Here is a 24,151-nt window from a genome sequence, read left to right on the forward strand (position 1 = left end):
GCTAATTACACAATTGCTTCAACCATTTCCAAGTGGCAAATGCTACACTTTATCAACGCCACAAATTTACTGATGAAGCAGCGAGGCTCTGATGCAGTGACATTGAGCCAGATGATATAAAGTTACAGAGATAAGCAGGGACTGAACACTGAAGACATGAGGGGAGCCTTCAGATGGGCACATCAGACTGACAACAATGGACGGAAACTGGTTCACGAGGACATCATCTGCAGGCACAGAGAGCTAACATTTTTTTGTGAGGGTGAGACCTTGAAGGCCACTGAAGGGAGAAGAGAGACCCACCTAAGATGGCAGACAGACAGTCTTAAAGCAGTGACTCCAAACTTGATCCTCATGACTCTGGGGTAATTTCTTAATATCACATGAAAAAATAAATATATATATTTATATATATTTTTTGTTTTGTTTTCCTTCTCCTATAAGACTAACTAATGACATTACTGAATGTTGCACTGCCCACAGCTTCCTTTATTCAGAGCGCGTTATGTACTCGAATGATTTTTGGCATTGTGCAAAATGGAAAGAAAGTGGTTAGAAACTAATAGAAACTAAAATAATAACGATGATAATGTGGAAAAAGAAGTGGAATTGCTTCTTAATAAAAGGAAAAGCTGGAAACAAAAAGAACTACGGCGGTCCTCAACAAAACCTTGAGGGCTGTAGGAATGCTTTCCAACAGGTGGAGAAACTTCCAGAACTAAAAACAGACAGTTATTCTCTTTCGGAGTACAACCTGAACCGCAATTGGGAAGAAGGTCTTGAACTGATTCATCAAGGTGTTCCAGCTAGAGTAACGTCTAATGCCTTTGATGCAGGACAAGGAACAATAGAGTATAGAACAGGATAAAAATTCAACACAAGATACAAAAGTTATAGTATAGCCAAAGGATCAACAAACTGTGGGGGGGGGGGTCTTCAGTATCCACAGAAAAAATATCAACTGAAGTCAATCACCGGACAGAAAACAGTCTCAGATTTATGTACAAAAGTAAAACTGAAAATATATTTATGTTCTCTGTACATAGCAATGTTGTTTTTTTTTTTCCTCCATTTTTATATATTTTTTTCTTTTTTTAGAAAAGAAATGCTTAAATCCCGATTTTTAAAAAAAATTCCTTTTCGTGTTTACCTCCCAGTCAGTGTCTGCACAGTCTGTACTGTTTGGGCTCAGTCCAGCGAGATGACGTCGGGGACAGGGCCATAAATGGCGGCCGCTGCAGAGGCCTCGGCGCCAGGCCGTGAGACGGCAGGGAGGAGGTGGTTGTCTCTCAGGCTGCTGCCGCCTCCACCGTTGCTTGTGCCGTTAACAGGTGCCAGCGTTCCACTACTGGCTGGTGTTCCCAGAGGTTCCAGGAACAGCTGAGAAGGACCATACGGCAAGAAGCGGCCCAGGAGCTCGTGGTCTTCTGATGCAGAGGCTGCGGCCGCTGCTGCCATCACCATGTTGTAATGCTATCGTGGAAACATGAACCTCATTAACATTAATGATCTAAAACTAAACCTAAAAAGCAGTCATTCTGGCTCTTACCTGATTTTCACCTTGCAAAAAGGAGAAAAAATTCAGATCTGGAAAAGATCAAAAGGGTTTTGAGTAAGAATTGTCAGGTAGAAGTAAAACAACATAGTATTTTGCAACTTTAAAGCAGTTTACTGTTTACCCGAGAGGTCATTAGGTGTGGGGTAATAGTGGCGGTAGTCCTGGATGAGAGGGGGTGGAGGCGGGATATAACTGGTGTCCACTGGAGGCATGCTGGGAGTTCGAGTCACGGGTGATGCTTGGGTATGCAGATTCAGGACCCTGTTCAGACCACAGATAAAATTCACTTAGAGGTATAAAAGGATCCATTTTTAAAATGCAAGGCAGTCTGTACCATATAATCCTACCAAAACAATAGAAAAAGTTAAATCATCAGCCAAAACCAAAAAAATACATATGTATAATCTCAAATAGTGAGAAGTGCTCAAATAGTGCACCTGGGGGGAAGGCGTGCGATATGTGGAACATGCTTGTTTTGCCACAGGGAATAGTGTTTTTTTGTTTGTTTGTTTTTTTTTGCACCAAACAAGAGCGTACAAGATATATGAAGTGCAGTAAAAAGGTAAATATGTTGTGCATGGCTTCATTGTGACTATGGTGGGAGACCTTGTTTAAATGCCTAGGCGCCATCCATTCAGGGGACGCAACAAATGGAGGAATAAAAAAAAAAGTGATTTCTTAAAACTATTTGGTATTACTGTTTCTTAATATGAAAAGACAAATCCCACATTAATTGATCTGCCTATGAAGTAGTAGTAGTAGTAATAATAACAATGATACGTAACTTTCCTAGGAGGCCACAGTGGGAGAGTAACAGAAAATAATTGAGAAGCACAGTTCTAACCCTTTAGTGACTTGAGGGGAGGTGGGAGACAGAGAAGGACAGGACATTTTAGCAGGAGGTTCATCTTCCTCTTCATCCTCTGATGAGCTGTCTAGTGTCAGGTCGATCACCTCCACCTTTTTACTGTTGCTGCTGGATGAATGGTTCATCTGCTCCTGTGCTGCAGGCCGACACTGAGCTCCTGAAACGGGATCAAGAAATCAGTGTCAAAAGGGAATGGTTATAAAAGTCAGTAAGCATCTTCAAACCAGCCTCACCAATACACTCAAGATGATCACATGAGACTGAGTGCATTAAAAGTTTATAAATGCTAAATGAAACCTTCCTACTTAAAATACAATATAATTACAATATATTTTTTTCTGCTGTAAATAAAAATGCTCTTTTACAAACTTTTCCTCCTCATTTCGGGTACAGTGAGATGATACACTTTGATGGAATGACTACACACTATTGTATAACAAAAAATGTATATAACTATAGTATATTTCGTTTCAGTACTTTGAATGATGTTAATGTCCATGTCACATTTCTTGATCTAAATAATAATGTTTTGCTTGTGTTTACATTGGTTCCTTAGAAACCAGCTCATTTATAATGGGGTGAAGGAGTGCCGACTTGGCAGCTAAGTGGCCTCAGTTGGCTCTGTTGAGAATGACATCAGCAGTTATCTAGCTGTCTGAAGTTGATGGTGCATCAGATAAGACACATGAACTTGAGGCACAGAGTTGCATTAGGTTTTAGTTAATGGTTGGTTTGCCTTTTGGAGCTCATCGAAGAACATTACCCTGAAACGAGAGTCTAACTGAAATGCTGCTTCTCCTCCAGCGCTTACATTTCCTTCCTAAATGTCTGAGCGGCATTTCTCAGCCCCTTGCATGTCCCCTGTGTACTGTGACACACTCTGGTTTCACTCTCTCCGCCCTCCTTCTCTGTTTACCCACTGTGTGCAATTACACAGTCGGGGCAGAGTTGTGTATTCATGAAGCTGGAGGCAGACAGGGACCAGCTGAGCAGAGCTGAGATGAGAGGCCTTTAAATAGTCTCACTTACTCACGCTCTGTCTTTCATTGTCTCCGCATGTTTACATTTCTCCACATCTGCCTCACCTTCCAGACTGTTGTAAGAAGCAGACACCTCCTGCACTTCCTTCTTTGACCTCATGGGGGCCCAAGTGCCATCCTCCTTAAACTGGATCTCGTCGCAGTCCATGCAGCTGTTCAGGATCTCCATGAACAACCTGCCAGTAGCACGCAGAGAGTCAGGAGTCCAGTTACAGGAAGGGGTCGACATTTACAACACTGCCGCACGAGCCAAGGGCCGAGGAGGCGCGTACCCATCGATGATTAGGTGCTCGTAGGGGGCTTTCTTATCACAGACGGGACACACCCAGGTGGGTTTTCTTCTCGTTTCATCTGGATGTAGAGTGTGGCGTCAAAGCACTGCAGGTGGTGAGCAGGTCAGCGCTCGGCACGGAATCATTCAGGCGCATCTTCCCCCAGCTGCGTACACGCACGGAACAGAGTGTCAAAACATGGAAACGGGGGGGAATAATCAAGCACAGACACGAAAAATGAAAACATCAAGAGCAGCCATGCCGACAGATTATGAGGGTGGAGAGAGATGAGACAAGACAGAAATATGAAGGTCCGGGCAAAAAAGTATAAAACACAGGGACTTGAACAGGAAACATGTTTTTAAAATGGTCTGATTTGAAAAAATAAAATAATAGTTTCTACATCTGTTGCCTGTGTGGGATGGGCATTGGAAAGCAGGCTGTAGTGGTTGCACTATTTACCGGACAAGAGCAGAGACACCCGTAGACTCGTGGTGGCAATCTCGCTGTCTGGGTCCGCCGTGAGCTTCTCTTTGACTGCGAGAGGACACAGCGCTCATTAGCATCAGGCTCCTCTCCAAGGAGACACTTAGACTGGCTTTTTGCTGCTCTTGAGTTTGCATGGCAAAACCAACCTCGGCTATAAAATACTGTGAAAGGACCCGGCCAAATCAGGCGGCGGGCCACGTGACAGGAGTTATAAAAGGCTCATTTAAAACAAAGGGAGCGGTCACAAAGGTGACTGCCACTTACTGAGGGCTCTGGAAATGGTCTGGATTCCGAATGCCTTTTGACCGTAGTCTCTGCAACCAGCAACCGAGGAGGACTGCTGTTAACCAGGTATACTGCCATAGAGTAACTCTGCGAAAAGAGAGGAAAAATATGTGTTCCAAAGAGTTTAATGCATATCCAGCATATGGTCCTATCAATACCCCAAATGTACCCAATATACATAATTCAAGGAACATCAAATATTATGTGAAGTATGAAATTCACAGGTCCGGTGACTAGGCTCAACTAGGCATTCTAGTTAACATGACAATGACATCTGAAAGAACAGATAGCCATGTCATTTTACAAGAATTCAATGACATACATTCTTATTTGGTGACAGGATCATTCTTTCTCTTGAAATAATCTACCAAACGGTTTGGACGAGAGGAGATAAGGAAAGGAATATTGTAAAATGTAAATTCTTCGCTGCATGAACTATGCAGACGCAGATATCTCTTCCCCGATAGCAGTTGCTACCATTTTTAAACGTGGGAAGAAGAGCCCAAATGTTAAATTTCGTAAAGGGGACTTGCCACGGCTGTTTCAAGATTGTTTCCTATTGAACAGTGCTGCTGGTAGAGGGGGGTGTCCAAACAAGCAAGAACTAACCACCTACCCTTCCAATTTCAGAAGTCCATGAAACCACTTACAGTGTTGGGGACAGTGGTGGACAGTCTGACCAGTGAGGTAATGTTGATTGTGTCGGATAGGTCGCTTTTGGTCTACTCCGTTTTGGTAGGAGGAAGGAATCCCTTTAGAAAAAATAAAGGAAGCAGAGTTGTCTTAAAGCAAATAATCTTAAAGGCAGGAACCATCAGAACTTTGCCCAGCTTTTATATGAATGACAAAAAAACACTAATACGATCAGTAGAGTTCTCACCGGGAGGTTTACACGCCTTCCCATTTACTTTCGCACATAGATTGTGAGGAAAGTGGGTCTTCCTGAGGACAACTTGTTCTGATAAACAAAACCTGGGGGAGGCAGAAATAATACTTTAAAAAATGTATCAATGGAGATGTATATAAAAAAATGATCATTTATCAGAAGGGCCTTATCCAGAGCAATTTACAATAGTAATTACTGCTTCTGACAATATAGGCCAAAACTCAGTAAGCTGTTCATACCTTAACTGAACTTGAACTGTAAAGTCGGCATTTGGTCCCAGAAATGTCCTTCATGGAGAAAACATTGGGGTCAAATACCATGTTTACAAATATATTCTAAAATAAATCATTAAACGGACAGGGCTCGACGCTGCCCCTTGTGTCGGGGAGAATCCAGGTCGGCCCTGCACACACAGGTTGACTTACATGGAGCTGCTGATCTGCTGGACCTGCTGTGGAGTTAATGCAAAAGCAAAACACGGTTTCCTGGAAACGCTGGCTGTTATCTGAGGCTGCAGGGGAGAGAGAGAGAGAGAGAGAGAGAGAGGAGAGAGAGAGAGAGAGAGAGAAAGAAAAACAGAGAGAAGGTGGTGGGGGACGGGAGGATGCTGGTTAATCTAAATAACTAAAGAACACTGACCCATCTGTTTTGCATATTGCAGAACAAGGACAAACTTTATATCACCGTGTGGATAATGAGCATCGATATCCTAATACCCAGCGCTAACTCCCAGCCCACAGCTACGTTTTACACATATGACACGTATTAAAGTAATCACTTTACCCTTTTCCCTTTGTACTGAAGATGTCGACTTTCCTTATAGAAGTTATGAATATTTTACCACGGCCGTCAACAAATGATTAGTGTGTTTATCTACCTGAGATTCAGACACAGCGTTGACAGAACGGCATCAAATGTCAGCGAGTCGTTCCAGGCCCTTACTGCAGTCGTTTTATTAATGAAACATTATCATAAAGGCTTTTTGTGCCCATATAATGAAATATCCTTTAAAAAAAAAAAAACTGGGGTTGAGGGTGTGAGGGAAGGGGGGGGCGGTGAGCGAGTGGGAGAGAGAATTAGAGCGAGGGAGGGAGAGTGCGAGCCACGGAAAGTGCCAGAAAGGAACCGAGCATTCGAGAACGAGAGATAAAAGGAAGCGAGCAAGAGAGAGTGAGAGAGGGAGGGCACTTAGCAAAGCTCTCTGTGTGTGTTGTGTGTGTGTGTGTGTTGTGTGTGTGTGTGTTTGTGGTGTGGTGGTGTCCATCAGTCCGTCCATCCGTGGCTGTAGCTGTGTGATCTCATTATGTGCTGTGGGGGAGGGAGTCCCTGTATGACAGCAAATCGCTGAGGTCTTCATTCAGGGACAGAACCTCAACGCACTCTTTGTTTTCCCTCCCCGCCACCTTTATTTTCTCAGACAACAGGAACTGCTGTCCACTCTGATTACACTTTCTTCCATGTCAGCCCGTTCGTCCTGAAGTTAGTAAATAAATAATAGAAGCGGTCATGGAAAGACAGCGGTATGATGAAAGCAGAAGTAACAGGTAAGACTTTTCGGCCACAGAGACGCGCGTTACATCCTCCGTTTTCCTCTTGCGTGAGACTGTGGCCAAACTGCACCATGCCTTCTCAGTTGTTCACCGAAAAAGCCCGTCATTCCACCCTGAGCAGCGGTTTATAAAATAAAAAAAAAATTAAAAAAAACGTACCTGCTGTTAAGGGACACGCGCCCACGCGACTGAAACCAGACGGGTTCCGGACAAATATGACTCGCGACTCGGTACTGGACTGAAGGCGGAAACTGCTGAGAAGCAGCCTTTCCACTGAGGCCAGCAACGTCCCTACGGGCAAAAGTCCCTATGAATATACAGGATGAGCTCAACACCTTCATGCCAGGAAATATCCTACGATACAATCATGGCGGGAAAAAAAAAAATGATAATAAATTACAGATTTTCTAAGTCAGCTGCGATGTACATTCACAACACCAGCAAAGCGGTACGGTGATACGCCCTCATTCTGCTCCCCCCTACTAGACTCTCATGCACCGTCGGGGCTGTAATTATCCTGGATGACACCGGTAATTAGACCGGCCAGCGTTCCCAGGATCGCGAGACAATATAACTGCGATAAATTAAAAAGCATCAAAACGTCAATGTTCCCAGCAGCAAAAACAACATTAACAACATCATAGCAACATATAACATTATTTTTTACTAAATATTGTGCTTCGTTAAGTACTGGTTCTGGTCCCGAGCCCAGGAAAAACACTTTTGCCAGACCGGATGACCCACTGATGCGACCCCTAATGGGGGCAGCCGAGGAGAGACAACGGCAACTTGGATTTTATTACCGTCAAGTTAACTAAAACCTTCCACTAGTGATCTACATAAAACTCGCCTCTGGTGACGATTGGGGACATTTTGACACAACACGTACATTTTTCCCCATTGACAAAGTCTACGTGTTTTGACGGAAAACAAAATAGGCTAAAGGCGGCATGAAGGTTCGAACATGCTTCAAGCAGCAGACTGGTGATCTGGAGAGTGACCTGAACCCTGGATAAGAACAGCAGCAGCAGCTTCTCCTTCCCATCCCCCCTGGATAGAGGATCAACTTTGCTCCTTTGCTGCACCTAGATGTGAAGTTGCTCTGGCCTTCCTCAATGGCGGCCGCGCGCAGCCTTCCTTACATCACCTCTTTGCCATTCGGCGCAGCTATAGATGACGCATCTTGGCTATCGCGTTGCTCGTAAAGCCCTGAAGATTTAGAGCAGCAGGAGGAAACACGCACTGGGCTCTCGGGGCGCCTGTTAACATAGTACTGCGGCGAACTGGGGGTGGTTTTTTTCTCCGTTTCCCCCGCCTTTTGTTGTGTAGGAGTCGGGTTCCACACGGCTCCTCGGTTCTGCGGGGTTTCGTGCATGGCGCTGACCACGCATGCGTGGGGAGCTGTCCGTCAGTTTATCGGCGAGTGAACAGTTGCCTTTTTTGAACGCAGGCCTGCTATTTGAGCTGCGGTCTGGGCACGCGTGTTTAATGCGGGCGCTGGTTTTGGTGCTGAGCCTGCTGGTTGGTTGCATGCTGACACAGGCTCGCTCGTCCGGTGCCATGAGAGGAAATAATACAAATCTGTGATGTTCACTAAAAGCCTGGATGGTTTCGGTCTACTTCACTCCTGTTGAGATGGAAGCCTTAATCACCCGGCGAACAATGTTAGTACAACGTCATGACCTCACAGATCCTGAACAGTAAAAGGAATATTAATCAGAATCGATAACGTGAACAAATTTCAGCATGAAGAGAGGCGATTAAAAACATGAAAAATGCATGATATCCCATACTGATATGCATAATGAAGAAAGGACTACGGGTCTCCAGCACAACGTGATGAACATGGCCTGTTATACAGTGCACGTGCACACACACACACAATAAAACAGGCCTGCCTGAGGTAGAAGGCTGCTGGTATTATCAGCTGCAGCAAAGAGAAAGGGACAGAGATGGGGGGGGCGGAGCTGGAAAAGAAAAGGGATAAAAAAAAAAAAAAAAAGGAGCAAGATAACATAGGAAAGAAAAAAGGGAGAGATCGGCAAAGGGACACATAAAACGATGGCATAACAGACAGGGAGACAAAGGAAAGACAGAGTGACAGACCAATGATGAAAGAGAGGGAGGATTTGAGAGATGGACAGGGAGAGAGAGAGAGCGCGGGAGCGTTGGTGGGGGAGGGGAGGCGGCGCTGTCTGCTGGAGGAGCCCTGTTTTAATTAATCAAGCTGCTTAATTAGTGTCAGGCCTTTATGATTAGGATAAAGAGGGCCTCCTCCTCCTCCTCCACGTTATTCATCAGCAGGCCACTCGCCCCCACAAATCAACTTTACGTGGCCGGAGCGCTGTCTCGATTTTGGGGCCGGGTGGACGTCCTCGGTCAGCGCGGCGTGCATTAATCAACACGTGTGTGTCGCGCGAGCGCCGCGGCGGGGCCCGGGCGCTCAGGTCTGTGGCTCACTAATGATTCGCCGTGCGTCGGGGAACACAGGTGGACGCACCTATGATTTCCTCACTTTGTATGCAAATGCAGCGGCGAGGCGAGGAAATGACGGAGCCAGAGGCAGTGTGTATGTACAAGCAAACTGGAGGCAAATTAATCACGAAATGGCATCTTACTCCATTAAGATGCTAATTTATGAAAATGTGGACACATCCGCAAATTTGCACAGAGCCGTGGATTTATGAGGAAGCGATAACTCAAAGAAGATGGCAAATGATAATAAAGGAATAGACAGAAAGGAGCCACGTTAATCAGCAAAGGCTTAACAAACGAGCAAACACAACCTCAATTTATTCAGAAACTTCATATACTAGCTGAAGGTGTTAAAGATGCCACGGGCAAAGCTTCAACATAACACATACACGACTCTCAAAAACAATCAGTCCTGCCTCCAAACTCCTCGCATCTCACTTCAGATTAAGGCAAACATGGCGTCTGGTTCTCCTCTTAACTCGCCATAGCAGGCACTGGTAAGCCATACTTCATTCTGATTGGCCCGGTGACCGCCATGCAAGAATACTGTATAATGCAAGGTTTAAATCACTGTTCTAAATGAACGTGCGATCCCTGTAGATCTCTGTAGCCATAGTAACGGGCCACAGCAAGCCCAGGTACAGCGGTTAAGGCTGCCAAAGTTGCATTAACACATGACTGTATTAATAACACATCAATGCTAGGAACAACACACTGATAATGCAATATATTGTGATGCTTCCTCTGCAGGGGCGTGGCCACAGGGCCACCCCCACCAGACCCCTAAGTTATGGTGACCAGATCTTCTCATTTCCTCAAACATGTCCGGCCGGGTTTTCTGGGTGATTAAGCATTCATCACATGATGGGCTTCCTACATGCATATTCGTGCTAGAAATAAGACGCTGTACAAAATGGCAAAACTTTCTGGAAATCTGCGACAAGGAATCTTTGTTATCACCCACAACCCCAATTTTCAATATCAGTTTCCCCCAAGCCACCCCTTATATACTATATATCCCAACAAAAAATAATGGTATAGTGATAGTACAGTACTTTGACTTCATAAATTTCATAAAAACATTAGCGTCGCTAATTTATTTGACAATTTATTACCGCTGTATTACCATTATTATTGCCTCATCACTTGTCATTACACCAACCACCCAAATAATAATTGTAGAGTCATGGCCAAAATTGTTGGTACCCCAGAAATGGTCCCAGAAGTATTTCTCACAGAAAAGTACTGCATTAACATGTTTTGCTATACACATAAAAAATTGTGGATAAAAAAAAAAGTTTTTCAAGCATGTGATGCTCCTTTAAACTCACCTGGGGCAAGTAACAGGTGTGGGCACTATAAAAAAAAAATAATCACACCTGAAAGCAGATAAAAAGGAAGGTAGTTCACTTTGTCTTTGCATCGTGTGTCTGTGTGTACCACACTAAGCATGGACGACAGAAAGAGGAAAAGAGAACCATCTCCCATGGCACTGTAGCTAATCTCTCTGGGCGTGGACGGAAGAGAAAAGTTAATGAAAGGTTGCAATGCAGGATAGTCCAGATGATGGGTAAGCAGCCCCAAACAAGTTCCAAAGAAATTCAAGCTTTCCTGCAGGCTCAGAGAGCAAACTATCTGTTGACGTTTAAATGAAATGAAACGCTATGGCAGGAGACCCAGGAGGACACAGAGACATAAAAAAGCAAGACTACAGTTTGCCAAAATGTACTTGAGTTCCAAAATCCTTCTGGGAAAATTTACATTTACAGCATTTATCAGACGCCCTTATCCAGACTAAGGGTTAAGTGTCTTGAGGGCAAGACAAGGGCAAGACACTAAGGGTTAAGTGTCTTGCTCAGGGACACAATGGTAGTAAGTAAGATTTGACCCTGGGTCGTTCGGTTCATAGGCGAGTGTGTTACCCACTAGGCTACTACCACCAAATGTCTTGTGGACAGATGAGACCTAGATAGAGCTTTTTGGTAAAGCACATCAGTCTACTGTTTACAGAAAACGGAATGAGGCCTACAAAGAAAAGTCCCTACAGTCAAACATGGTGGAGGTTCAAAGATGTTTTGGGGTTGTTTTGCTGCATCTGACACTGCAAGGCATGCAAGGATTACCAAAGGATTTTGGGTCGCACTGTAGGGCCCAGTGTCAGAAAGCTGGGTTTGCGTTTGAGATCTTGGGTCTTCCAGCAGGACAATGACCCCAAACATACTTCAAAAAGCACCCAGGAGTGGATGGCAACAAAGCGCTGGAAGGTTCTGAAGTGGCCATAAATGAGCCCAGCTCTAAATGCCATTGAACACCTGTGGAGAGATCTTAAAAATGCTATTCGCCCCTTCCAATATGAGACACCTGGAGCAGTTTGCAAAGGAAGAGTGGTCCAAAATACTGTGTGAGGGGTGTAAGAAGCTTGTTGATTGTTATATGAAGCAACTGATTTTTCCAAAGGGTGTACAACCTAATATTAAGTTAAGGGTGCCAATAATTTTGTCCAGCCCATATTGTGTGACATTGTCAAATTTGCTTTTTTTCCCGTCCTGTTTTAGTTTTGTTTCAATACACAAATAGGGAATAAACATGTGTATCGCAAAACATGTGTTAATGCAATATTTTACTGTGAGTAATACTTGGTTTTCTGGGAAAATTTCAGGGGTGGCAACAATTTTGGCCTTGACTGTACTAATCTTGCTTTGTGGCAGATGGTTTGTCGTGTCTGCTCCTTATTTCACACAATCTCAGGACTGCGGTACATGACACAGCCGGTGCTCCACAGGCATCTCCCCGAGCAGCACGCTATCGGCTAAACGAATAAACGACCCGCCCCACACCACCCCCAAACACATATTACCCACCCAGACTTGTGGGCTTGATCAGCTCATCCAGCACATCATAGAAAGGAAGTCTCTGCAGCTTGACGTCCGGGTGGACGGGATGGAGGGCGGCAGGGAGGTGGGGCAGGCCCAGCTCATGTTTGGGTCCCAGGAGGGAGATGGGCAGCAGGGGCGAGGGGGCGCCATGCCCATCGAAGCCCAGCTGGGTGAGGCCGGCGGGCAGCGAGCTGGCGGCGGAGTGGACGCTGGGCAGCGCCAGCTCGGCGGGGGACACCATCTTGATGGGGAAGCGCCTACGGTAGAGCTCCTTGATCTTCATCTGGACGGCGGGGCTGCAGCCGGCCTTCAGCAAGTGCAGGGCCTTGGTCAAGAGTTCGTGTTTGCGTCCGTGTTTATTCCGTCCAGCGTATCCCAGCAGTACCTGGAGCTCCGAAACTCGAAGGCTCATTACCATTTGCTGAAAGTGAGAGGTGGAAGAGAAATTAATAAAAAAAAAAAGAATATTGAAATAATGGTTTAAATGCAGATGCCTGTCAATACTTTTATAATAATAATGCTGAGAAAGATAAGAAAAAAAAAATCTCCTTTCTTTCACAGAAATTTCATGCCATTAATCTGCAGTTGTCCTACTGGTCCTAGAATGGCAGGATTTTATTGGCCAGCTCTCTTAACTGCAGCCATCTGTGTTGTGCTTCTACAAATGACTACAAAATCAAAAACACTTTCATCAGGAAGTTGGAAACAGCGGAACTATCTTTAAAATTCTCTAATCTGCAGAGAGCGCAAACACATGACCAGACAAGTATTTCCATCAAAACTAGCACACACACACACACACCTGTCCAGTTTCTAGAGCCAGACCTTGCCATCCCAGCTCAACCAATAATCCCCCCCACACACACACACAGACATTGGAAAAAAAAAAAAAAAAAAAAAAAAAACTCACACTTCCTCAAGCAAACAGCAGATTTGCTCAGATTTGCTCAAGCCAGACTGTTTACTGGCAAAACAGTGACTCTCCACACACAGAACACAGTGACAAAGAGATTATGCAGACAGGACAGCAACACATGAACACACACAAAGCAGACACAAACACTAGAAGTCCATAACGTATGCACACACACACACACACACACACACACACACACACACACACACACACACACACTCCCCTGAGGCCAGGCTGTTCCCATGCCTGCTGGCAGAGTAATGGCCTAGCATATGAAATATGCATGTGGAGGGGGTGCAGAGAGACATGGAGGACTGCAGGACAAAAAAAAAAAAAAACCACACACACACACAGCGGATGTGTAACATTCCTCCAGCCCGAAAGGAGGAGAGTGAAAACAAACACAGAAAGGGAAAACACTGGTGTAGAGAGAAGGGATGGATGGCCACAAGACACACACGAAAAACTAGTCCATTATCATTGTCGAGCAAATCAGAAGTTCTATCATCATCTGGGGCTGGACAGTAACACAGTGACATGAACTATGACCCCTGGTGATACGGTCTGTGCCCCTCAGCATGGGTAGCAAAATTTACACAGGTTGTGTCACAATAAATATCATTTATATTAGTTATCTATTGTAAACACACAACTGCCAGTACCATGAGAAGGTTAAATTGAAGCAGTTGACGTATCAGTGGATGATATATTCTGATATATTCATGAGTTCTAACGGCAAATGAGAATTTAAGTAATTAGGAACTGGCCATGTACCTTCAGCATTGTGCGATTTCTGCTCCATACTTTTATCTCAAAGCATGCGTAACCCTTCACCTGAACCAAATAATAATTCCAGTATTTGATCAGGTCTGCATGAGGAAAAAAAAAAAAAAAAAGACAGACCCAGAGAAAGTAAGCAAGATGGAGAGAGTAGGAGTGGGGGGGGTGACAGACAGACAGATGGACATGAAAAGGAAGGGGGAGGGGGGTTAAACCATGACATGCTCTCCAAAACAAACTAAATTCTCCACAGCTACAGCAAAAAAAAAAAAAAAAAAAAAAACGACATGGGAACAGGGACCAGAAACATGCCAGAGATGAGTCCCCCACCAGCCCCTTACTGTATCAGATTTCCCCCTACACGTCCCTATAGAGTGGACCACCCACTGCTTCTCCCTATAGATCAGCCGGCTCGTGTCACTGCGCTCCATCGTATCTACACAGGGCTTTGAAACCAAGATTCGACAGCCACGTTTTTATTAGTCTAAATATAATCCCTTAACAATGGCCTTTATATGCAGTCTATTATTTAATAAGACTGGGGGTGTAATAGAGCCATGTGCATGTATGGGACCAGTTCCCCAGAGTGTACATCCCTTTTAGGAACACACACACATACACACTCTTGTCTAGGGCCCTATTATTTCCGTATTACAGAAAATGCATACAGAATCGCGGAATCCAACAAATAAAATGCGTTGTAAAATGCAGAATTTCCGACCGCTGCAGCCCACTACATGTTTCCTGTTGAGGCCGGACGTTCGCAAACACCAACACAATGTAAACGCGCGGTCAGCTACGGCGAAGAGGCTGTCAGTATCCAATCCGTACCACTTGCCTGGTTGATTTTGTGCAAACTTCGTGCGGTTCAGCAAACAAATCAGCTGATTCAAAATGAGATTTTATTAACATGGTTCCGGTTCATTATGCAACTTTTCTGTATACCAGGTCTCCCCAATGTTTAATTAGTTGATACATTTTTTTACGTTGCTTTCAAATGTAAAGCTCTTATTTTACTAATGGAAGAATGTGTAATATTGTGAAATGGTCCTTTGCATGAAATGTGCATATTATTTTACAAACGCACACAGTAAATGCCCAAGTAATAAAACAGTAATTAAATGTGATTTGTTATGTTGCATTTGTTCTTTTTTCACAGCCACTGCATAAATCACATGGTTTTTATGTGAATAAACCATGCAATTCAGAAGAATTAAGCAGGGGAAATTTTTTTTTAATTTAGTAAAAAATAAAATGGATATCATACTTATCTCAACACCTTTAAACAGTGAAGGTAGAGCAGCTCTGTTTTTGAGGGGAGCACAGACAGGAGCTCTATGACGGGCAATCCGCCGCCATGTCGTCTGAGACGTGACTCCCAGAGGTCAACACAGCTGCAGACCACATGGGGTTTTAAGCCATCTAAAACACAAGCAGCAGTCTAACACAAACAAACCCACTGAACACAGCGGCGGGTACATAAGGGGCGGTGGTGCAAAGATGTTAATTTACCTTTACTGATGTGGTCATGACGTCTGGAAGGACGTCTCAAGGGCAACCGTGTCATTAAAAAAAATTACAGCCATTTAAGGATGAATAATGAGTCTCAAACTCATCGCAGAGAGTGGTCACACGTGCACTGACAACGGCCACTGTGAACAGTGCTATAGTTATACAAAAATCACATGGACCATAAATGAGAGAGGTGTGCCATCATTGTCTACTGATAACCACGGTACATTCAATAACCAGTAACGCCAGGTAGAACATATGGAACAGTAAATAACACCAATGAAAGACTGGCAGCCTACTTGCGTACCACCAATACGACTTAATAAACTGTCGGCGAATGGAAGATGAACGCATGCTTACATTCATGGCGCTGCCATATCCGGCACCTCCTCAAGAATAAACATTTATGTCTACCCGCTCACTCTTTCTACACAACGAAAAGCAAAAAGCTAAGTGGTTGTAACCTTACAAACTTTTATACTGTTTTGCTTCTGTACTGTGGAAAACAGAATCTGCTTTTTAAAAGATGCATATTGTTCCGCTAATGGAATGCAGTATTTTACATCATGCCTTGTGTCTTGATAAATATGTGCAAACCTACTGATATACAGGTTTAATTTAAGAATTTCAATTTTTGAAACCCTAGATTTATTCAATATTTCATAATACCCACTGTACACTTTTTATACAGGATTTTTTTTTTTCCTGGGAGGTGCTAAAAATAGTCCAGAATGATCTAATTTGTCCAGAATGATAGAGCGGGGTGGGTGTGAGAGCTGTCAATCATTGCTATAGGCTTAAAAACATTGCTTATTGAAAGTAGGGGTGATAGAAAATATTGATACAGAAACTTGTGATATTTTACGCGGTGATATTTTATCATGTATTTTTGTATACAAATTAAATCCAATGTGTTGTGCTGTCGAGCATTTTATATAATGAGGTCAGCAAACATGAGAATAAGCATATGGTTACAACCTCCACTACTCTAGATGGCGCTGTACCGCTGGGTAAATTTAATTACTGCATTTCAGGTAGAGTGAAATCACAAAACGTGACAAGACCAATCACAGCATCTTGTATTCCAGCTCTGTTTTTACATCTTCAGTGAACTGTAGAATATCGCAATATATACATAATAATTAAAGTTAAACTTCTGGATTCGAGAAATAATTACACACCAACAAAAAGGCCTAGGCAATTATTCTGTTAGTTTCATGGGTCGGGGGGTAGTTTTATTCTGTAAATGTTCTGGAGAGTTTCGGATACTGGAGAATGCGCCTTGTGTTATGAAAATGTGTTAATGGAATTTTTTTTTAATTCATAAAAGGTTTGCTATTAAAAAAAAACTGTTGCATTGAACTTCATATGCAGATGTAAAGGTACAGAAACAAATTTCACCTAATGCCTTATTAGGTGAAATTGAATTAATGCAAGTGTGCGTTCCAATACAGCGTTCCCCCGCTCCATCCACTTACACATTTCAAATGGGGTTTTTTTTTATGAATTTGTTCCCGTCACTGTCCCCTGCTGACCTTTTGTGGTGCTGTAGCCTGCAGAAGGAGGATAACCTCACCTTCTGTATCACCTTTCCTCAAATGCAATCACTGAGGATAAAGAGAAGAGAGATGACAGGAGCCATCAGACGGGATTACAGTGGTCATGTGAACTCAGTGCCACCTCGCAAGCATGAGGAAATGTGACTGTCACGGAGACAGCAGCGGTAATGTGACACGTTCTCATGGACAGAAACACACACACAGACAGACATTAACACAATATTGTGCAGGCAAGCTGAAGGGATGTACAATGAAAATAATAATTGCAATTATTCTGATGATGCTATGACAGTTGCTAAGTCTTTTTATTATATATAAAGACTTACACATACATATTTATATATGAAATGGGTAACTTTATCATGAATACATGAGTATCCGAGTGTGTTATCGAGGAACACAAGCTAAAAACTTGAGCTCATGATCACAAGGCTAATAAAAACAGGTGTTCTGAGCACGGGCTCGCTACTGTTTCAGCGTGTTGCTATGGTTACGTTGTTTTCGGCTACTTTTTATGGCCCGCATATGAATTTAGAACAGCGAATGTGCTTGAGGTGAACTGCTTGTGCATCCTGCAGTTTTAGCAAAAAAAAAAAAAAAAACCTACCTCAGAACTGAGCTCTCACCAACGTCACATTATATTTATATAATATACCATGCTCTAGACTACAATATTAAACCAAAGTCTCTCTGTTGTTTAAAGGATTAGTATCCTAGAGGTTAGAAAAATACTTCAAGACAATGTTTGTTGTGTGGGTTTTTATCGCAAATCTGTGATTTCTTTTTAAATTATATGCAATTAAATGTGCAACTATCACGCCCACAGAAAGGTCGCAGCAAAACTACAGGTGCGGGTTCTAGCACCACATGCAGTGGACAAACAGTCAAGCTCAAGAAAACCACCTCCCCCCATCCGCGCGGAGTACCTGACCATTACTGAGAGCCCTCATTCCCGCCCCGCAGCCCTTCCCGCTCAGTGCCAGGCCCGCTCGGCCCATCCCCCCACTCTCCAGCCCTGTAGCCCCGCTGGCTGCAGTTCAGCAGCTCATACCTCGCTGTATTGTGCTCGCCGCTCTACAGCAAGGAGAGGGGGGGAGAAGGGGAAGAAGAAGAAGAAGAAGGGAAAAAAAATGGAGGTCTGTGTATGAAAGGCTCTGGTGCCTAACAGAAAACAGAACACGGGGGACACCACCTGATCTTCCTCGACTCTGGAGGCCAGACGCAGGGAACGCGGCACAGAAGAGGATCAGGTACGGTGGGCGGCGGCGGCGGCCCGCACGGCCTCAGCTCTGGGTGTGGCTCCCTGCCCACGAACCAGGGACGTAAACGGTTATTCGGATACTGAAGGCGATCGAACTCAGATAACGGCAAACCCGATATCTCGGCCTGGTTCGGATTTACAGTAAGAATGTTGCCGATGGAGAGCACACTTCATTCCGAATTCACAGCGGGAACCTAAAACAGACTTTTTATTTACACGAGAGAGACAATTATTCAGCAAGACGGCAACTAAGTTAACACAGGACAGGAAATGGCAGCGCAGGACGAATGGGGTTCTGTTAAAAGTACAGCGGTCAGGTTCTTCCAGATCACCACATGTTTTCAATAATCTTTCATGCTTAATGGCATATTAAAAAGGTACAATTTCACATCCCAACCCCAGCAAATTCCACGACAGTTCACTGTAACTGCAGTATCCACAGGAGAACATCTGAAATACCAAACAGCAGCAGCTTCACAGCTGCAAGAAGCTGTTCCACCACCAGGACTGGTCTGCATCTTACTGAAGGAGCAGGTGACTTTTCACCGACTGCGTCCCCTTACCGCTCGCTGCTAAACCCAACGCCGCTGCTAAACCCATCTGTTGTCAAAACAAAAGCAGCTCTAATGGTATTAATGTGTGTGTGTGTGTGTGTGTGTGTGTGATGGAAACAAAACTGTCATGCAATCTCTCTTATATGACTGGACACTATATCAATAAAATGCCATTATTGGACAATGAAGATTCATGTGGTCACTTCAAATATAACATCTCTTGTTATGCACTGTGTGATCACGTCACAATACACAGTAACACACACGCGACCGACCGTGAAACGCTCACCTTTCAGACGTGAGGGGGGAAAAAATGTCGATTCTACCAGTGCATACAGGCCCATCCTTCAGATGAACTGTGAATCAATTACGCACTTGTTGACAAAGATGTTAAAAAGATGCTTCTACTCTGTAGAATGCTCTGTAGTGCAATGTCTCAGAGAGCACACAGACCAGGCCATAAACTTTCACGATTAGGGCCATTAATGATATTAATATGCAAGACATTCTGATGGTTCGTCTGACTGAAGGTCCCAACAACATGCAGGGTTCAAACTGTCAGCATCAGTGGGTGGGACTTAAGTCACTAGTTATGTCATTGCAGGCTTTCATTTTCAAGGGCAAAATCACATTTAATGCATCAAGTCCCAGTAAAATTAGACCATTCATGCAAGTCACTTTTAATTCTAAAACCAATATATTATTTTCAATATATATTAACTGTGCGTACCGTGCTTCTTCTGATGAGTAAAGACACAATGTTCCTACACAGCAGCTGAGTAACGCGCTTTTGGTAAAACACTGAGTCACATTACGGCTCACATTATTTCAGCAGATGCGTCACACACTTCTCACACCTGTGACAACGCTCGAGGTGGCCCCATTTTCTCATCCACTGATGACAAATTACAATTAACCTGCCGAACAAGCATACGGGAGCATTTTGTGCTTTGGGCGAACAGGCAGAAAGTGTCACTACAGGGACTCTGTGGGGGTTATTTAAGGCCTAGAGTTTAATCCACTTTACAGTACGGGCGGGTTCTGACAGAGCTCCCAATACTCTGAGGCATCTCCTGAAACATCAACAGATGGAAAGTAAAGCTGAGGTCGGCCTGTCGGGTTAAATACGCGTAGTGCGCGCCATCTCCAGCCCCTCCAGGAGGTCCGGGAGGTCACGGTAACCTCTGTTTTCTTGTGAGGGGAAAAAGTGAAAAAAAAAATGTATATTTCTGGTACAGTTCATTAAAAAAAAAAAAAACGAAGGCAACTTGTTCCGGTGAGAATAAACCCGCAGCGTTCCGACTGGATTCAGGTGGCCGTGTCCTGAAGAACAGGAGCTGTTATCGCCTTTTACACCCCATTTCAACAGTAAAATCTAACAAGGTTGGGACGAGCCGATCCGTGACTGGCACCTGTTAACATCTTGTGTGCGGTTCTGATCCCAGTGGACCAGCGCATGGTCTCGCAGTGTTGGTGCAGCTCGGTCAATCTTGCAGTCCCGGCATTAGTAATTGTTCAACCAAAAAAAAAATAAACCCAAGAAAGTTGTATATGAATGCATGCAACTTGGCTGCAGCGGTTCACAAGCTGATCCCCACGCTCTGGTGTATCTGCCGCCTGATAACATCAGCGCTGAACCTCCCGTGCAGCGACAAGTTTTACTGCAGCTCTACACAAAAAAGCAAAAAAAAAAATCACCGCTCATCTATATCTCCGCCCTGATCGGAACCACGCCCGCAAGCTGCAAAAAAAAAAAACAAAAAAAAAAAAAAAAACTCAACTCGGACGGTTCCTAGGAACCGTGAATGATCCTCATGTCTTCATTGCACCGGCCATGCGCTCCATTACCATTACCGAAACCGTCCAGGAATAATAATAAGTCAAAACTCATTCCTGCACTTATTCATTCGAGAGATAAATCCCCGACTTAAACAGGAGGACAGAGTATAAATTTAAAAGGCGAGATATCAAATATGAATTATCAGGCGCGAATGCGGAATGGGAGCGCGCATAGAATTTCAATGGAATCCACCTTCACGTGGGAAGGAGCAGATGCGGTGGATCTGTGAGGCTCTTTCCATGGAGCGTTTGAAAAAGGCGTTTCGTCCTACAGCTCGTAGAGGCTACGACACGCCCCCTTTTGTGATGGACAGTGTGCGTTCAACACGATCTTCAGATCGACAAAAGGCAGCGGCTTAATTCATCTGGGTGACGCTCCTCATCACCTCGCCGAGTCGATGTGGTAGGAGACGTGCGAAACACTTCCCTGCTGGGTAATGAAGGTTCACCTGGGATCTCTGCCGGGGGGCAGGAAAAGCAGCGATCCCTCATCCGATCCCATCAGAGGAACTCCGCACCATCTCGTCCGTCCCAGACGCGGTTTCCGCATTTATCTCTTCAGTTGAACAACGTTAAACGTGCGTTTCAAGGGAAAGTCGCAGTGGCCAGAACTGGGCGCTATGAACACCAAAAGCAGGCTGCAACACGCACCCGGCTGCCGGGCCTGTCGGGGCAGAAACCCAGACGCTCCATCGCCAAGGAGAAACCGGGGTGCACAGGACACCTCGTGACACCCCCAAAAACCTCAGTGTGAGGGTGTGAGAGAAACGTTCTCCTCGCGTGGAAGCATTGCTCCGGTCAGCTCAGCTTCTCAGGTCGTGGGTGGCAGTAGCCTAGTGGGTGACACACTCGCCTATGAACCGAGAGACCCGGGTTCGAATCCCACCTACTAACATCGTGTCCCTGAGCAAGACACTGAACCCTGAGTGTCTCCAGGGGGGGGACTGTCCCTGTAACTACTGATTGTAAGGCGCTCTGGACAATTGCGTCTGATAAATGCTGTAAATGTACATTTTGTAAATGGGTCCCAGGAGCAGGAAGGCCGAGAGCCGCCATTAAACCTGAAGGTGCTTCAGCAACGTTTCAGCACACGGCCTCCCCTCACAGACTCTGTTTCCCCCGTTGCGTGGAACCGATTCGTGCAGGTCGTGGGTCTGCACCTTCACGGCGGTGCGTGGACACGCAGCGGGAGGCGGGAGCCGGTCGGCCGCCTGCATGCTGCAGCGTCGCTGGCTTTTTATTTGACGCCGACACGCTGAACCTGTTGACATTTAACAAGTTCGCAACTGGTAAAAAGTTCAAGACGGCGCGAGATAAAGTGCTTCAGATCTTACACGTCGCGCCTCGCGTATTAATATAACTACTTTAACTCAGAGAAAAATAGATTAATCAAACATACAAAAAACGAAATTAAATTAAAAAAATAAAATAAACCCTCTTCGGCGAGATGGGCGCAATATTCTTGTCGGAATCCGCGTTAGAGAGAAAGTTCCCGTGTTGTCGCGCAGCGGCGTCCACGGCCCGAGAAATAACTTCCATCTCCCCGCGACGAGGCTGCGGGCGGCCGCGGCGGGTTCCACCGTCACCCCCCGGTCGCCGGAACAAAGCAGACCGCAGACCGCACACCTTCCACGCGGCTCCGCATCCTCCTCCTCGTCGTCACCGCCGCCAATAATATAACACACGACAATAATAACAATAATAGCAACACGTTCTGCGTTATCGCGACAAGCGCCGGCTTTTTTTGTTTTGTTTTTTTTTTTCCACGGCGGCGGTTCGGAACGCCGGCGGCCCGGCGAGCCCTGCGGGCTGAAGGGGACGCCGAGCGGCGCGCCGGAGTTGTAACGGCGATTAGTGAGGAGAATGTTAATTGCAACGCAGAGCGCTTTACCTTCAGTTCCGCACTCTCCGCCATCTTGTAACTCCTGGCGCAGGCGTGATGTAGTCCCGTTCGAGACGACGGGCCGGGGCGTGTTCGCGAAGATCCCCGCCGAGCGCACGACGGCGCGGCAAAAAACAACGCGTTCACGAAAATGAATAGGTAATTAATCAATGTACATAATCGCTGTTTATACGGTAAGTATTTTGACGCGGGGAGTAACCACAGTGTTGTAGTAGCAAACATAATATTTTAAAGCATTGTACGAATCAATATGTCGTCTTTTAGAATTGTTAATATTCATATAAACCACAATGTTTGCGTTCCCATGATCAAAATTTAGCATTTTCATTTTCTTGAACGTTAAGCATTTCAGCCTTAAATGTGTCTTATATTAGCTTGTTCTTGGCAAACCGTACTATTATTTTGCATTATTACGTGTGCGGCGCCAAGCCATTATGAACGCGCCCCATGTGCGCAACACTAAGACGTTGATCATTATGAACACACCCATGACGCTGCGCTGTTGCACGTCTTGGGCAGGTTCACAGGGATCAACTCTAATCATAACGGGGAGCTTTTGCATAAACAGTTTAGAAGTTACAGTACCTTTCTTCCGTGAAGGATCACTTTATTGGGTTGTAGAGGTAGTCTATAGTCAAAGTTAATCAAAATCATTTAAATTAATCAAAATATAATACATTTGAATGAATTATTAAGAATATCTATTTTTAAAAAGCCTTAAATTTGATGTTTATGGCATTTATCAAACACCCTTATCCAGTGTGGCTTACAACCAGTAGTTAAATAAACTACTGTAAGTACAATCAGTAGTTATCAGTGCTCAGGGACACAGTGGTAGTGCGTGGGGTTTAAAGCTGGTTCCATGGGCAACAAACCTTCGCTTCCTCAGCAAAATCCGTCCAAGAGGAGATTGTCTGATGCTTAGTGGTGGAAAAAAAGTTAAATTATTGAAATAATGTGCTGAAGAGATATTCGCTAACCAGTTAATTTCAAGAGACTATTGATAGTGTTGCGAATAGAGATGAACAGCTTTCTAGGAATGAAATAACCTTTTTTTTTTTTTTGTATAACCAGTCCAGACCTTTCACTGGGGTGGTAAAAGTACATAGAAGACTGTGGTACACTTCTCCTTCCAGTTTTGGCTGCTCCCATTATGTGTCGCCTCATCAAACAGACTCCATTTTTCCCTGTCCTCGTATTCTTGCTCCTCCACACCACCAACCTTCATGTCCTCTCTCCACCACATCCATAAACCTGCTACTAGGCCTTCCTCTTTTACTCTTCTCCACTGTGCACATGTCCAAATCAACACAATCTTGCCCAAAGGTTATGGTACACTATGGAAAAAGACGTTCTTTATCATCATAAAATCAACAACTCTGTTTTCTCTTACCTGCTAAAACCTGGTATGCACCTGTGCATGGAGCAGTACATGGAGCATGGAACATCCACTTGCAGTACGAAGGCAAGGCAGATTTATGTATGAACCGTGACGCCACGACCTAGAATGCATCTCAGTGCAGGGAGG

General features: G+C 44.6%; 1 pseudogene; it reads right to left on the minus strand.

Moving 5' to 3' along the window:
* Positions 1-211: 211 nt before the first annotated feature.
* LOC114773823 (E3 SUMO-protein ligase PIAS1-like) lies at positions 212-22,637 on the minus strand (annotated as a pseudogene).
* Between the last annotated feature and the right edge of the window lie 1,514 nt (positions 22,638-24,151).

The sequence above is a fragment of the Denticeps clupeoides genome, unplaced genomic scaffold (genome assembly GCF_900700375.1).
Source record: "Denticeps clupeoides unplaced genomic scaffold, fDenClu1.1, whole genome shotgun sequence".
Classification (NCBI taxonomy): domain Eukaryota; kingdom Metazoa; phylum Chordata; class Actinopteri; order Clupeiformes; family Denticipitidae; genus Denticeps; species Denticeps clupeoides.